At 44.0% G+C, this 12,404-nt stretch overlaps 1 long non-coding RNA gene across 1 annotated transcript; it reads right to left on the bottom strand.

Moving 5' to 3' along the window:
• Positions 1-10,189: 10,189 nt before the first annotated feature.
• Positions 10,190-11,185, bottom strand: LOC125328207. Its single transcript, XR_007204591.1, has 2 exons — positions 11,022-11,185; positions 10,190-10,628 (listed from the first exon to the last, which is right to left on the bottom strand). It is a non-coding gene; the product is annotated as an uncharacterized LOC125328207 (long non-coding RNA).
• Positions 11,186-12,404: the final 1,219 nt, after the last annotated feature.

The following is a 12,404-nucleotide window of genomic DNA, read 5'->3' as shown; positions in this document are numbered from 1 at the left end:
GCCCTGCCTGCCTGCCTGCCTCGCTGTAGGGCAGGAGCGCGGCCCGGGCCCGAGGCCTGCTCAAGGGCCCGGCAGCTGTGCTGTGCCCGAGGGTGTCAGAAGCTGTGACCCAGGGCTGAGTGACGGTTGCTTTATGGCCCCACCACCCTGCAATTTGTGCTTTCCAACAAAAATGTTCACCCCCTGTTCTCCAGAAATCCAAACAGGATTATTTTCCTTTTTTTTTTTTTTTTTTTTTTTTTTTTTTTTTTTTTTTTTGGTCTCCTGAAAGCCAGCATTTGCTCCAGATGTTACACAGGCTTTTCGAACACCACTGATGATAGCCACGGTTTTCCAAAGCACAACCTCTATGCGGCAGTGCTGATGGGATGGGGGAGACAGCAGAGCAGGAGCGTACCCTCACCCGGTGCTGCTGAGAGGTCATCAGAGGTCTGCAAAATCAGTCATCACCTGGCTGTGAGTACTCTGGCATCTGCAAGTGGAGACCCATCACATGTCGAAAACAGTTGCATATGAAAAGCAAAGTCCTGGTTGAAGTCCAGAATGTCAATGTTTACTTCACAATCAAATGTTTTCAACATCTAAAGGCAAACAGATTGAGCTGAGCATGCTACAGCTTTTTACACCAAATACACATTTCTAACGTGTAATCTCAGTAGCCTTCTTCCAAACTCTAAAATGGGTACCTGCACTGAAGTCAAGATTCGTGTTATCCCTGCCTTTTGCACTGATGAGTGCTGCCAAGCAGTCCTCTTGATGGTCACCAGCTGCTGTCTTATGGGTTATAATTAAATGAAACACTTGGTGTGTGCAGAAAATCATGCTGTGTCCACAAGAGCCAGAGAAGCCAGTGTCCACAAGAGACAGAGAAGCCTGCAACTTTATTCAAGTAAAGGGAGAGTCCACTAGACCATACCCCCATAGGCTCTCTCTCAAGTTTTTGGAGGACGCAGCCTCCTTTTATCCTAAACTCTTGGCCGCATGTTGCCCTCTTCCTTTCCCCATTAGCTGAGGTACTAGGAAGGTACAGACTTCCCAAACTGCCTATTACACATTGTCCTAAAGAATAGAAGCTCAAATTATCTGGGTCCTGCAAAAAATGCAGGTTGATGTTCATGAAGACATTAAGACCCATTTTTAAGACGTTAACACCCATTTCTCCTAAAATCCCCACAGCCATTCTTCCAGAACCTGATTGGTTCTTTCAGATCAAGTCACTTGTGAAGACATTAAGACCCATTCTGCCATCAGTAATTAGCACAATGAGTGTCCACAGCTAGGATCTCAGATGATGTTATAATGTATATAAATAATAATCCTACCACTCTCTTTTTCAAATCCCTGTTTATAATAAACACCACAGACCTTAGAAGCAGGGACTTGTCTCAAATCCCACAGATGTCTCTGGCAAAGCACTGGACTGTGATCACCCGTCTCCTGTTGCAGTAAGCAATCCATCACTGGTTTCTAGTCAGAGAATGGAGGGTGTTCTCCAGAGGAAGGATCTGCAATATTAAGAGCTCATGACTGGGTCATTTAAAACCAGCCTGTTCCTTAAAAGGAAAGATCTAAGAAAAGATCTGCAGAGCCAACCCACATCAGAATAATCAGACTGAAATCAGAGAGGAATGTTAGCTGGTGCTACAAACAAGCAACCAACTGTGGCCAAGTAGCCACAGTTGTTTGGCCTACACTAGAAAAATATTTACAAATTTGGCAATAAAATCAAAGCTGACAATGGTCATCTGCTTCAGGGTCAAGCCTTTCCCTGGGTTTTGTGGCATTTTGTTCTTTATCCAAATATAACCCTTCCACATTCTCTAATGACTGGACTATTTGAGAGGCCTATGTGGAACCTAGGGGAATAAAGCCACTAAAATTATCCTGTTCTTGGGGAAATGGAAGTATTTCTAAGTGTATGAATTAGTTCTGCTCAACCTTTATCAGAAAGCTTCTTCTGTTACAGTTTTGGTTTTAGTACCTTAGGAAAAGTCACAAAGTCCTCGGTAAAAAAGATGTAAAATAATAAGCACTGAACAACTTTTGGCACCAACAGTAGTTGGTGGGATGACTGAGTACTTGATTCAAGGCCCCATTAAGTGCTGACATGTTTACAAGCCACACTTTATTACTGAACATACTGGGAATTTGGCAGTAGGGAAGTCTGAATCTGTTCCAGACTAAAAAGGTGAATACATTCTTGTCCTCATGTCATTTAAGACTGTAATGCCACAGTCTGATTTTATCATGAAATTGTACAAACTGGAATATGAACTTAAAGGAGACAAGAACTCTTAACAGCAGGCTGTCATGACTCTGCTGGGGGGAGAGGGTGGGAGGTCCACAGCCAAAATGATAGCTGTTCTCAGTTGTTGTGAGCTGACTGGATCCCAGAGCGATGGGGTTTCCAGCGCTGAAGGCCACCCTTAGGAGTCAGAAGGTGCAGGTGAGATCACATAAGGGTGATGTGGTATCACAGGGCAACCACAGGCTCTGCAGGACTTTCTCACAACACCAGGACAGCCCCTGCAAGCAAGACATAGGATTCTCCTGTTTATAAGCAGTACCACAAGAACCCAGGTCTTACAAGTGGCACCATTCCTCCTGGAGATGTTTTAATTGATTCCAAACAGCTGTTCCTTTATTGTGTAGGTGTGAGAAACTTACAGATCTAGGAGGTGGCTGTGAACTCTTCATTTACAGAAGAGAAAAAGCAAATGAACCTGCGACTCACTGGTGATGACACACAGAATGAGTCTGAGAAGGATGCAGGTGCAGGGTGTACTTACTAGCAAACTCACTCCAGAAATTGTCAGAAATGGCCAAAGAAAAATCAGCAGCAGCTAAGAGGGACTGCAACAGGCTGATCACCAGCTGGGAAGGCTTCTCTCCCTAGGCCAGGCAGCAAGGAGAAGAAGGGTGGCGAACAGGGATCCAGGGTACCAGTGGCCAGAAATGGGAGCTGCCATCTGGGAGCAGCTTGGAAAAAAAAAAAGAATCACTAGAGGACTTGCCAGTACCAGCTTCCAGGACACTCCACCCAGCTGCCCCTAATGCCTGTAAGAGATGTCAGAGCTCAGCATCTTTTGAGACCAGATCCTGTTTGAGCTCTTCATTGCCCAGAAGGATAGGCAGGGCATGAGAGCAGCAGGGTTTTCTGAACCTGCTGCTCTCAGGTTCTGCTTGTACACAGCAGAGTCAGGTGCCAGGGCTGCTCACAGCTCTTTGGCCTGACTTCCTAGCTTAGCATAACAGTTTCTCTCAAAGTTATAAACCTCCTTTGGCCTGTCACTTAGTCATTACAAGTTAATTTCTTATTTTCCTTTGTTGTTATAGATGCAATTATTTGTTAAATAATGCAATTACTGTACGGCATGGACATATGTGGGACAGCTCCTCTATGCTTGTTTTTCTGTATTTAAATAGTGCATAATGCAATTTATGAAGTGCAGGAGTCACTTCTGAATCTACCTCAGAAGGCTCAATCCACATACTGTGGGACTGACTAATGTACTGGGCACATGACGCATCTCATGAGTTCTTTACATGGGATTTAGACCTATTTTTATCCTTCCTTTTGTCTTTCTCACACTGGAGTAATGCAAGTAAACCCATCATTTGACAAATAAAATCTGGCAGAAGGAAAGGGTCTTAATAAAGGAGATGCAGCTGCAGAACTGGTTGAAATGTGGTGATATGGGTGCCAGCTGGCCAGTCTTTCCCCCACATAGAACTGAATGAACAGCAAAACTGCTCCACATCACACATCAATGCTAGGTGACACCCAGGAAGGGTACAAAATTACAGGTTAATAGCCTGAAGCTCTAAAGGGAAATAGAGAGTAAGGGAAGAAGGCAGTAAAAGCAGTGACAGGGAATGAAAAGGAAGATTCAAAGTAGAAAAAAAAAATGTATTATGCTATTAGCCAGAAATTATTTTGGCAAAATAACACTTCATTATTTTTTAATGCATTTAGTCCCCGTAAAAGGAAATTTTCCAAATTCTCTTTCTTTATAACTATAAAATAAACTAGGAATTGTGGGCAAGAGAAGCTGTATCACTTCCAGTAAGTCTACTTACACTCAGTCCCAATACATGGTAGCATTCAAATGCTTTTTCTTCTGCCATGCAAGAAGAGTATACTGGAAAGCATTCCCAGAGTCTGATCACAAGGTCAGCCCCCGTGGCTGGGGAATTGTGAGTCAGTTCAAGAGAGGTAGGAGCAGCTGATATCGGTTTGGCTTGCACATTTGTGGGGAAATGGGATGAAGATAAAAAAATTGCTTTGCCTGGTGGGCTGAGAAATTGAGAAAGGGGATAAAGGCAGCTTGTGAGGGAACAAGAACCTAATGTGGGAGAACTGTGAGTTCTCTGCACATGGCCTGAAGAACTTGAGGAGAGCTTTGTCCATCACTCCCAGAGGGAGCTCATCCCCACACTGGGGCCAGCACCATATGCATACACTGTTGCAGGGACTGCAGGGCAGGAAGCAGGGATGTAGAAGGAGTACATCCACAGCATGTTGAAGAGGGCCTTCAGTGAGAGGAATGGAAGATCCATCACATCCAGGGAGTCACATCTCTGCTAGGTTTGCATTGACAAACTGAATGTGTTTCACGGCACACCAGAATTATGTCCAAAATGGGTGAGTCTCAGGAGTCTGTGTCACTGGCTGATGCCTCAGCAGAGAAGGCAACGCAAGCTCCTGACACTGACCTAGGGGTTGAAATGGAATGATTTCTGACCATCTGCCCTCACTAGCCTTTCCTTACAGTCAGAGCCGTACTTACCGACTGGTATGTAACCAAAAAGGAGACCAAGGACATGATTCCTGCCAGAATTCTGACAGCCACATGTAATCTGGCTATTGATAAAGGTGGGGGAGGGGGATGTGAATTTCCCTTTAAGAGCTCTCCCTTTGATGTCAAACATCTTTCTTCAACTGCTTTCTATGCACCAGAACTATTTCTTTGTTCTTTAGTGTCTCCTCTAGTTGTTAACAGAGCAGGAGGAGCAGCTAGCTGAAACCAGGGATGGGACTGTGGCCCTGTTTGTGCACTCCTGGTGAAACACTGCGTAGCTCTTGTGGTCTGCACGCCATGGGTTTGCCACAACTGTACTAGTCTTTTCTGGTGGCTCTCCTCTTATTTTCTGCCTCATGAAGTCAGTCATCTGATTAAACAAGTCTTGCACTCATTTTTGTAACAGTAGGATTTATCCGTAATTTAGGAAGAGAACTTTCTAACTTGTTATAAATGGAAGGAAAATCAAAAAACATAGTAACACAAGAACAAAGACTATTTTGTTAGAGGCTTCAGACTGAACTGGAAAATGGCTTTGTTGAGAGGGGAATTTGTCTTGAGGTTAGACCACTGAATGCATATAACAACATGGAGAAATATGAGCTCTAAGTATGGAGTTTGATGAAGGAATTCCAAATGACAGGTTTTTGTGGAAATACAGCCTCCAGCTGCACTGATATGTCTCACTGCAGCTGTGTCAACAACACCCAATGGCCAAGATGAAAATGCTGGGATTCTTTCTGCTGGTTGTAAGCCAGAATGTTCTGAGCTGCCCTACCTCTGCTGGCAATATCAGCTGCATGCTTCAATTAAGATTATAAAAAAAACAAAAAACAAAAAACCAAGTTTTTGCCTGATGTCAAAAGTTCTCAATTACACCAAAAAAGGTTCAATCACATTGCAGACTGGTGAGAAGCTGCAGCAAGTCACTGGATGTCAAATGGATAAGCAAGGAGGATACATTTACTCCTGGAAGTCTGGGATAAAGGGATGGGGAGAACCAGGGGATGATAATGCATAAGGAGTAAAACTGTACTGTTGCTGCATAGTGTTACTTAATTTTATTAAGTAGCTTAATTTACTTAATAGAGGAGGGGGGGACACTTAATGCACCACTCATCAATATACTTTTTCTCTGCAGAGCCTGAGAAGGCCTTAGCAGACATTATGGGCACAGAGCCCATATACTTGGAAGCATGCAGGCTGATGGAAGTGGTGCCTGTCTGTCAGGTTACAATGTAAGATGTAACCAAAAGTATGTATTCTATCACCATCTGTTAAAACCAGGTGGGGCAGTGTTCTTTATCTCTTCCACAACACATCCCTGATAACTCCCTCTGGGGGGTATCTTCTGTTAATGGGCCATCCACCCTCACTGCATGACTCATAAAATTACATCATCCCATTGTGAGATGCTCCACCCAGAGGGAGGAACCAAGCATTCCTGCCAGGGTATAATCTGAGGTTTGGGACACCACACTCAGCCCTTACCTACTGGGTTCCCAGAGGAGAAGAGCTACATAACCACTACTGGGCCTTAGAGGAAGACCAGACCCTTCTACAGGATCACCCCTTCAAGAGAACCACATCTATCACTTCAGGAGGACTGCAGCCACCACCTAATCGGACTGGTACCGCCACCCTGCCAGACAGGGTGTCAGGTTGTATTCTGACTGTCAGTGCTTCTGTACTACTGCATTTATTTTTAATTTTCCTATTAAATTGTAGTTCTGATTTTGAGTCTTTCACTGGTTTGCTTTCAAACTAGTACACTGTCTCACACTTTATTCAAAATTTGGCCAAGCCTTACATAAATCAGAACCACCATGATCTAGGACATAAAGGTATCAAAGACATTGTTAGTGCTATGGTGGTGAGTAGCCAGTAACAGTGGGGGCAGCGTTTTCAAGAATAACAGGAATTTGAGGCCTCTCCCAGGCCTGAAAGTCATCAAGGAGTATAGTGTGGTAGAAAAAAACATAGGAACTCTGAGCATCCCTAATGTTTCTCATCCTCTGCACATGAAAGTTTTGTGTGGCAACTGATGTCCTTTCATGGAGTTACCCCCAAAAGCAACTGATGCTCTTCCATGGGACACAAGCCCTCAGTGCTTCTAACCCCTACAGGGCCACAGATAGGACTGAAGGGACTCATATCCCACTCTGGGTTCTGCATAGGAAGGTGCTACATTCACCAATGGACAGGCCCAAGATGCCTGAATTGAAGCTCAGAGCTGAACCTGGGTCTCCAGGCTGGCACAAAGCAACAGAAGGTCCAATCCAGTCAAAATCAGTCCGGGAAAACATCTCTTTTGTATACCAATTCCCACTGCCATGGCTCTGTCACATCCCCTGATCACTGGCCTGCTCAAGACCTGCAATGCTTCCTGAAGTTTGGAGGAAATAGCCAGTGTTTGAACATTGAACTAAGGAAACTATCCTCCTTGTTAATTTTGCAGTAATTTTTTGTATGTCTCTGTTTACCTTTCTGTCTTCCCAGTCCACCACAACCATTACACAATTAGAATTGGAAGACAACTGCATTTTGGTAGAAGGAGCCATGTGCATAGTAGAGATGTGAGAGAATCATCCCTTCAAGAACTAGTACACAATCTGACATTGTTTGCAGTCAAAATTATTGCTCATCAAGTTCAAGCATCTGAAAGAAAACCAATTTTAACCAAATAACTGTTGTTCCCAGGCAAAAACATTCACATTCTGAAAGTCATGATATTTTCTGCTGCACTACTTTTAAAATGTACAAGCTTCTGAAAAGCGGAAGTGTGCATATAGTGGCGGTCTGGTGACTGGAACTGTTATCTTCACTAGCAGATGTGACAGTAATTACCACAACTAAGTCATTCCAGTTTATGCTTAGCCAACAGAAAACATGTTTTGGTCAGGAAATTCCATTCTCCAATATGACATGGAGAAACTTTTCTAACCAGATTAAGGGAATAATGCAAAATGTTCAGATATGAACGGGTGCAAATGTTCCTTCAATTTGAAATTGGGATATACAAAAAGCATTTTGATAGGCCATGGGATCTGAAAGAAAAGATTCTTGGCCAAAGGCCTCTTCGTTCACTGAAGACAAAGATCTATGTGAAACTGACGTCTCTAGGGCTTTATTTGTGTTAGGAAGGATATAGGGTTAAATACACCTATAACCTACACATTAATTACTGTCTGGATAACATTTCTCATATTGCTCATCTTGCATTATTCCCTTGGTATCTTGGGCATTAAGAAGACAGTAAAACCAGTACATTCTTTGGACTCATCCTTCTTATACTCCCTTCTTTTCTTCCAAAACATCTCTAATGAGCACCTAGACATATCAGGAGCTGAAACCATTGCCAGTTTGCTTTTGGATAATGTGTCCTACCTCAATGTTTTTCAGCTCTTGGGGGGCTGTATGCACACAAACACTGATGGCAGTAGAAGATAAGTAACGTGTTTCATTTCAGTCTCTCACCCTGAAAATATTACTCAGACCATGAGCAAAATCAATCTCTCAGCTATGTCTCCGATGGGAACCCAGAGTAACAGTGGAAATCTAGACTTAAAGTGATGTGATTAAATATTTGGCCTGCTCAATTTCCAGCATGTCTGAAAACCAGTCCCTCAAGAGAAACTTAGTTAATTTCTGGAGCATCTCCCACATCTTTGGGTAATTCCACTCCATGGAGCAAAGTAGAATAGTTACTAACTTCCCTATTGGGTCTGGCTGAGATGGAATTAATTTTCCCCATGGCAGCCCTCATAGTGCTGTGATTTGTATTGGTAGATAGAAAGGTGTTAACAAACACAGGAAAGTTTTGGCTCCCAAATCATCAAGCACTGTCTCTCCAATATCCCCCCTCACCATTAGGCTGGTGGTGGGCAAGATCTTGGGATGGAACATAGCCAGGACAGCTGATCCAACCTGACCAAAGGGATATTCCATACCATACATCTCAGCAATAAAAGCTACTAGAAAAGCTGTGGGTAGAGGGAAGGGACGATGGGAAGCGGCAGCACATTTGTTGTTACAATGTTTGTCTTCTGGACCACTATGTGTATACACCACTATACAACACCGTGTATGGAAGCCTGACTTTCCGGGAAGTGGCTGGACGTCATCTGGTAATGGGAAATAGAGAATAAATATTTTCTTTTCCTTTGCTCTAGTGTGTGACCTTTTCTTTTGCCTTATTAAACTTTCTCTTGACTCAAAAGGGCTTTTTCTATGTTATTTTCTCCCCCGTTCTGCTGAGGAGGGGGGTGACAGGCTTGGTGAGCACCTGGTGTACAACCAAGGTCAACCTACCACAACTTCTTGCAGCCAGATATGGACTGTGATGGACCAGAGGTTCTACCTAAAAGCACAGCTTTGTGCAGACCCCAGCACAGCACCAAGAGAGAGATCAGTGCATTGTTAACATACTTTTCTTCCCCAGGAAACAACTTTGGAGAGGAGACTGCACCATACTTTGCTGAGGCATTAATAGTGAGTTACCTGAAATCCAAGGTCATTTGCAGCCCTCACTTGGCATGATTTCACTTGGCAATGCCCATATGATTTCCTGGCATAATTCTGCTAAGAGCTTAGTTCAGAAATATGAGAGGCTGAGAGGACACAGTGCTGTATGAACTACACCAACATTTTTTCAGGACAGCTGTGTGTGTCTGGCTGAGAAACAAACCTTCAGAACTGTGTAAGAGAACACAACTTCATAAAAGTTTGCAATTCTCCAGTAAATATTTTTACTGGAGAGGCTTGACTTCTCTGGATAGTTCCTGTCTCAAAGCCTCTTAATCATTTGGTACTTTCAGAAGCTGCCCTGAAGCAAGAGCTCTTGGTCAAGGGACAATGGTGGGAATGGAACAGAGACAAGAACAGAATTGCAGGATGTGTTGCAGGCAAGACATGAGCTGTATGAGAGAAGTTTGCGTAACACAAAGTCCTAATGCTTTTGCTGTTTCAGGAAGATAATCACTGTGATGTTCTATGCCTGTTTGAGGACACACAGTGCCACAATCTCTGGGCTGCTGATGTCCCATGCACTGAAAATTTCAGTGTGTCTGATATCCCTCTTTTTCATCCTCACTTGGGAGCCTTGGTATGGCATCTGGCTGCAGCTGGCTGGAAGATCACATTCCCTCTGCACACTTGTCTCTCTGTAGGGCAATTACCAAAGGAAGGAGCTGAACCTCAGCCACAAGGAGTTCTCTGAGAAAGAAGGACAGCTCCTGGGACAGAAGCTCAGTAACTTACTACTTTTGCAAAGCCAGGATGTCATGGTTTAGGAACAGCACAAAAAATGTTCTGGTTTAAAATACAGTGTGAAAATTAAATTCTTTAACCTGCTTCCTTCTAATAATGGAGAAAACACTAGGAGAGGCTACAAGATATAATCACTATTTATTGAAAAATAGTAATAACCACAACAACATTAATAAAAGAGTATATAAAAGAGAGAGTATTTTACCCACCAAATAAAGAAAGACACTTTGCAAAGACAGTGCCCAGCATGGTTAACTTTCCAGTTAACCAGCATGAAAAACAACAGAAAAACAGGGACAAGACAAAAGCTGGTGGGACCTGAGAGAGTTCTGAAACAGGCTGGGGACTCTCTTCCTGGGCCTGACCTTGTGGGAGCAGGACTGGAATGCTCTGGCTGCAGCTTGGGCTATGGCTGCAGCTCCAGCTGCAGTTATTGTGGCTGCAGCTTGGGGTCCACATAGCTCAGCTGGGCTCCACTCCACGTGGCCACTGCTCTCTCCCTTTTTTCTTTTTTTTTTCCTTTTCTCAGAGCAGCATCTCAGGTTCACCAGCTCTAACCTACAGAACCAAACCAGAAAAACTTCAGCTCAGAGAAAGGGGAAAGGCACCGCTGGTGGCAGAGAGGGGCTAGCTCCACCAGGCTGACCCCTGAGCCCAAGCCCAGCAAAAGATGGTGACACTTCCAGCTCCAGCTGCCTGTTGCTGAACCCACACCCCTGCCATGATGTGGGTGGTATGGAATTAAATAGTGCTAGAAACTCCACCACTTTTCTCTATGACCATGACAAAAACCAGCCTCTTCACTGAGAAAGAAAAAAGCAGAGATTACGGGTTGAGATAGGAACTATTTACTGGAAACAGCAATGAGATAAGAAAATGAGCAGTAACAGCAACAATATTAATAACAAAATTATACAAGAAGAGGATGATTTACATGCAAAGAATGCTCACCAACTGACTCAACATGGCATGACCTCAAGACACAGAATGATGGACTCTCTGGGCCCCTGCTTTTCCTGGCCTGCAAGTCACGCCCACCTTCCTCTGGGACGTGAGAGTCCTGTACTTCCACCCCTGGCAGTGACATAAGGTGGTGAGAATAAAAACCTAGACATGCCTTTTGCTGCCTGTTCTGAGCTTCCCCTCCCAAAGACACTTGCCTCTGCCATGTGCTGTGAACCCCTTTGTTCTAAGTTCGGGCGAAACCAAATGTAACTCAAACTCTTTAGCAGTGCCTGATTGGCCAGTCACCCCGGGTCCGCCCCCAGTCCTCCCCGTTCCCCTTCTCCAAATAAAAGAGAAGATCAAGGAAGGCCCCGCCTCTTTTGGCTCGGCTACCCTTTCTGCGAACATCTCTTGTCGTCTGTTTCTTTTGAAAGCTTCTAACTGTGGGAAATTGAGCGCATGCCCACGTGGGTCCAGGCTCTGCCCCCTCATGGCTACTGCAAAAAAATTAACTTTGTTGTGGCCAAAAGCCAGGACACAGGAGTACAGGCACTGGGGAGCTGGATAGTGTCAGCACAGTGAACATGTATTTCCTTCTCTAGCAAAAGTGCCCCATGACCTGGTAGGTAGTACAAAAAACAGGGCACCCAGATCCAGAGCTTTCTAGCTGGCTCATAGGCTCACCCTCATTGTAGGTGAGTCTAGCAGCTGTGAATCATGTATGGGAACACACATGCAGCATGAGAAACCACAGTAACAGAGCAGTCTGTCAGAGAGGAAGAGGCTGAAAGAGAAGAACCCCAGTGCATATAAAGCAGAAAATTGCACTCTACTAAAATTTCACAGGATCAGAACTGTTGTTTGTTTTAAGCTTTGGATTGCAAAGTTCAGGAGCTGTTTCAGTTTTTCTTAAGTAGCCCAAACCTAATGGTTTTAGCCATTGCACAGTAAGAAGCAAGACTAGGAAGGCACAGACTAGGGAAGGAACAAAACTAAGCTGCCTAATCTGCCTATTCAGACAAAGTGAGAACCCAAGTATGCTAGTAGTCCTTCAGAGGAAAAGCAAACAAAACAACTAGTATTTCAATAATCTCAGGTGCTGTTACTACACTGTGAAAGACTAGCATGAATATCTGAATGTCCTTCTTCCCTCAGTATGTTCAACACACATGCTACCATAATGGCCATAAGCATGTGCTGTGAGCATCCAGTGTTCCTTGAGCATCTCAGTAACATAATGCCTTCTGTTTCATTCATGCCTTCCTTCTCCTAGTTCAGTATTTCCATTGATATCTCTTTCTAATAAAACTCTATATTTTTAAAATATGGAACAATTAAAACTGAAGCAAGGACAAGTCAACATGCCCCTGCCTTGAAAAAGCCTGCAGG

The sequence above is a fragment of the Corvus hawaiiensis genome, chromosome 6, assembly GCF_020740725.1.
Source record: "Corvus hawaiiensis isolate bCorHaw1 chromosome 6, bCorHaw1.pri.cur, whole genome shotgun sequence".
NCBI classification, from domain to species: Eukaryota; Metazoa; Chordata; class Aves; order Passeriformes; family Corvidae; genus Corvus; species Corvus hawaiiensis.
Note: the sequence above shows the minus strand (reverse complement) of the source record. Positions and strands in the feature narration are given on the sequence as shown.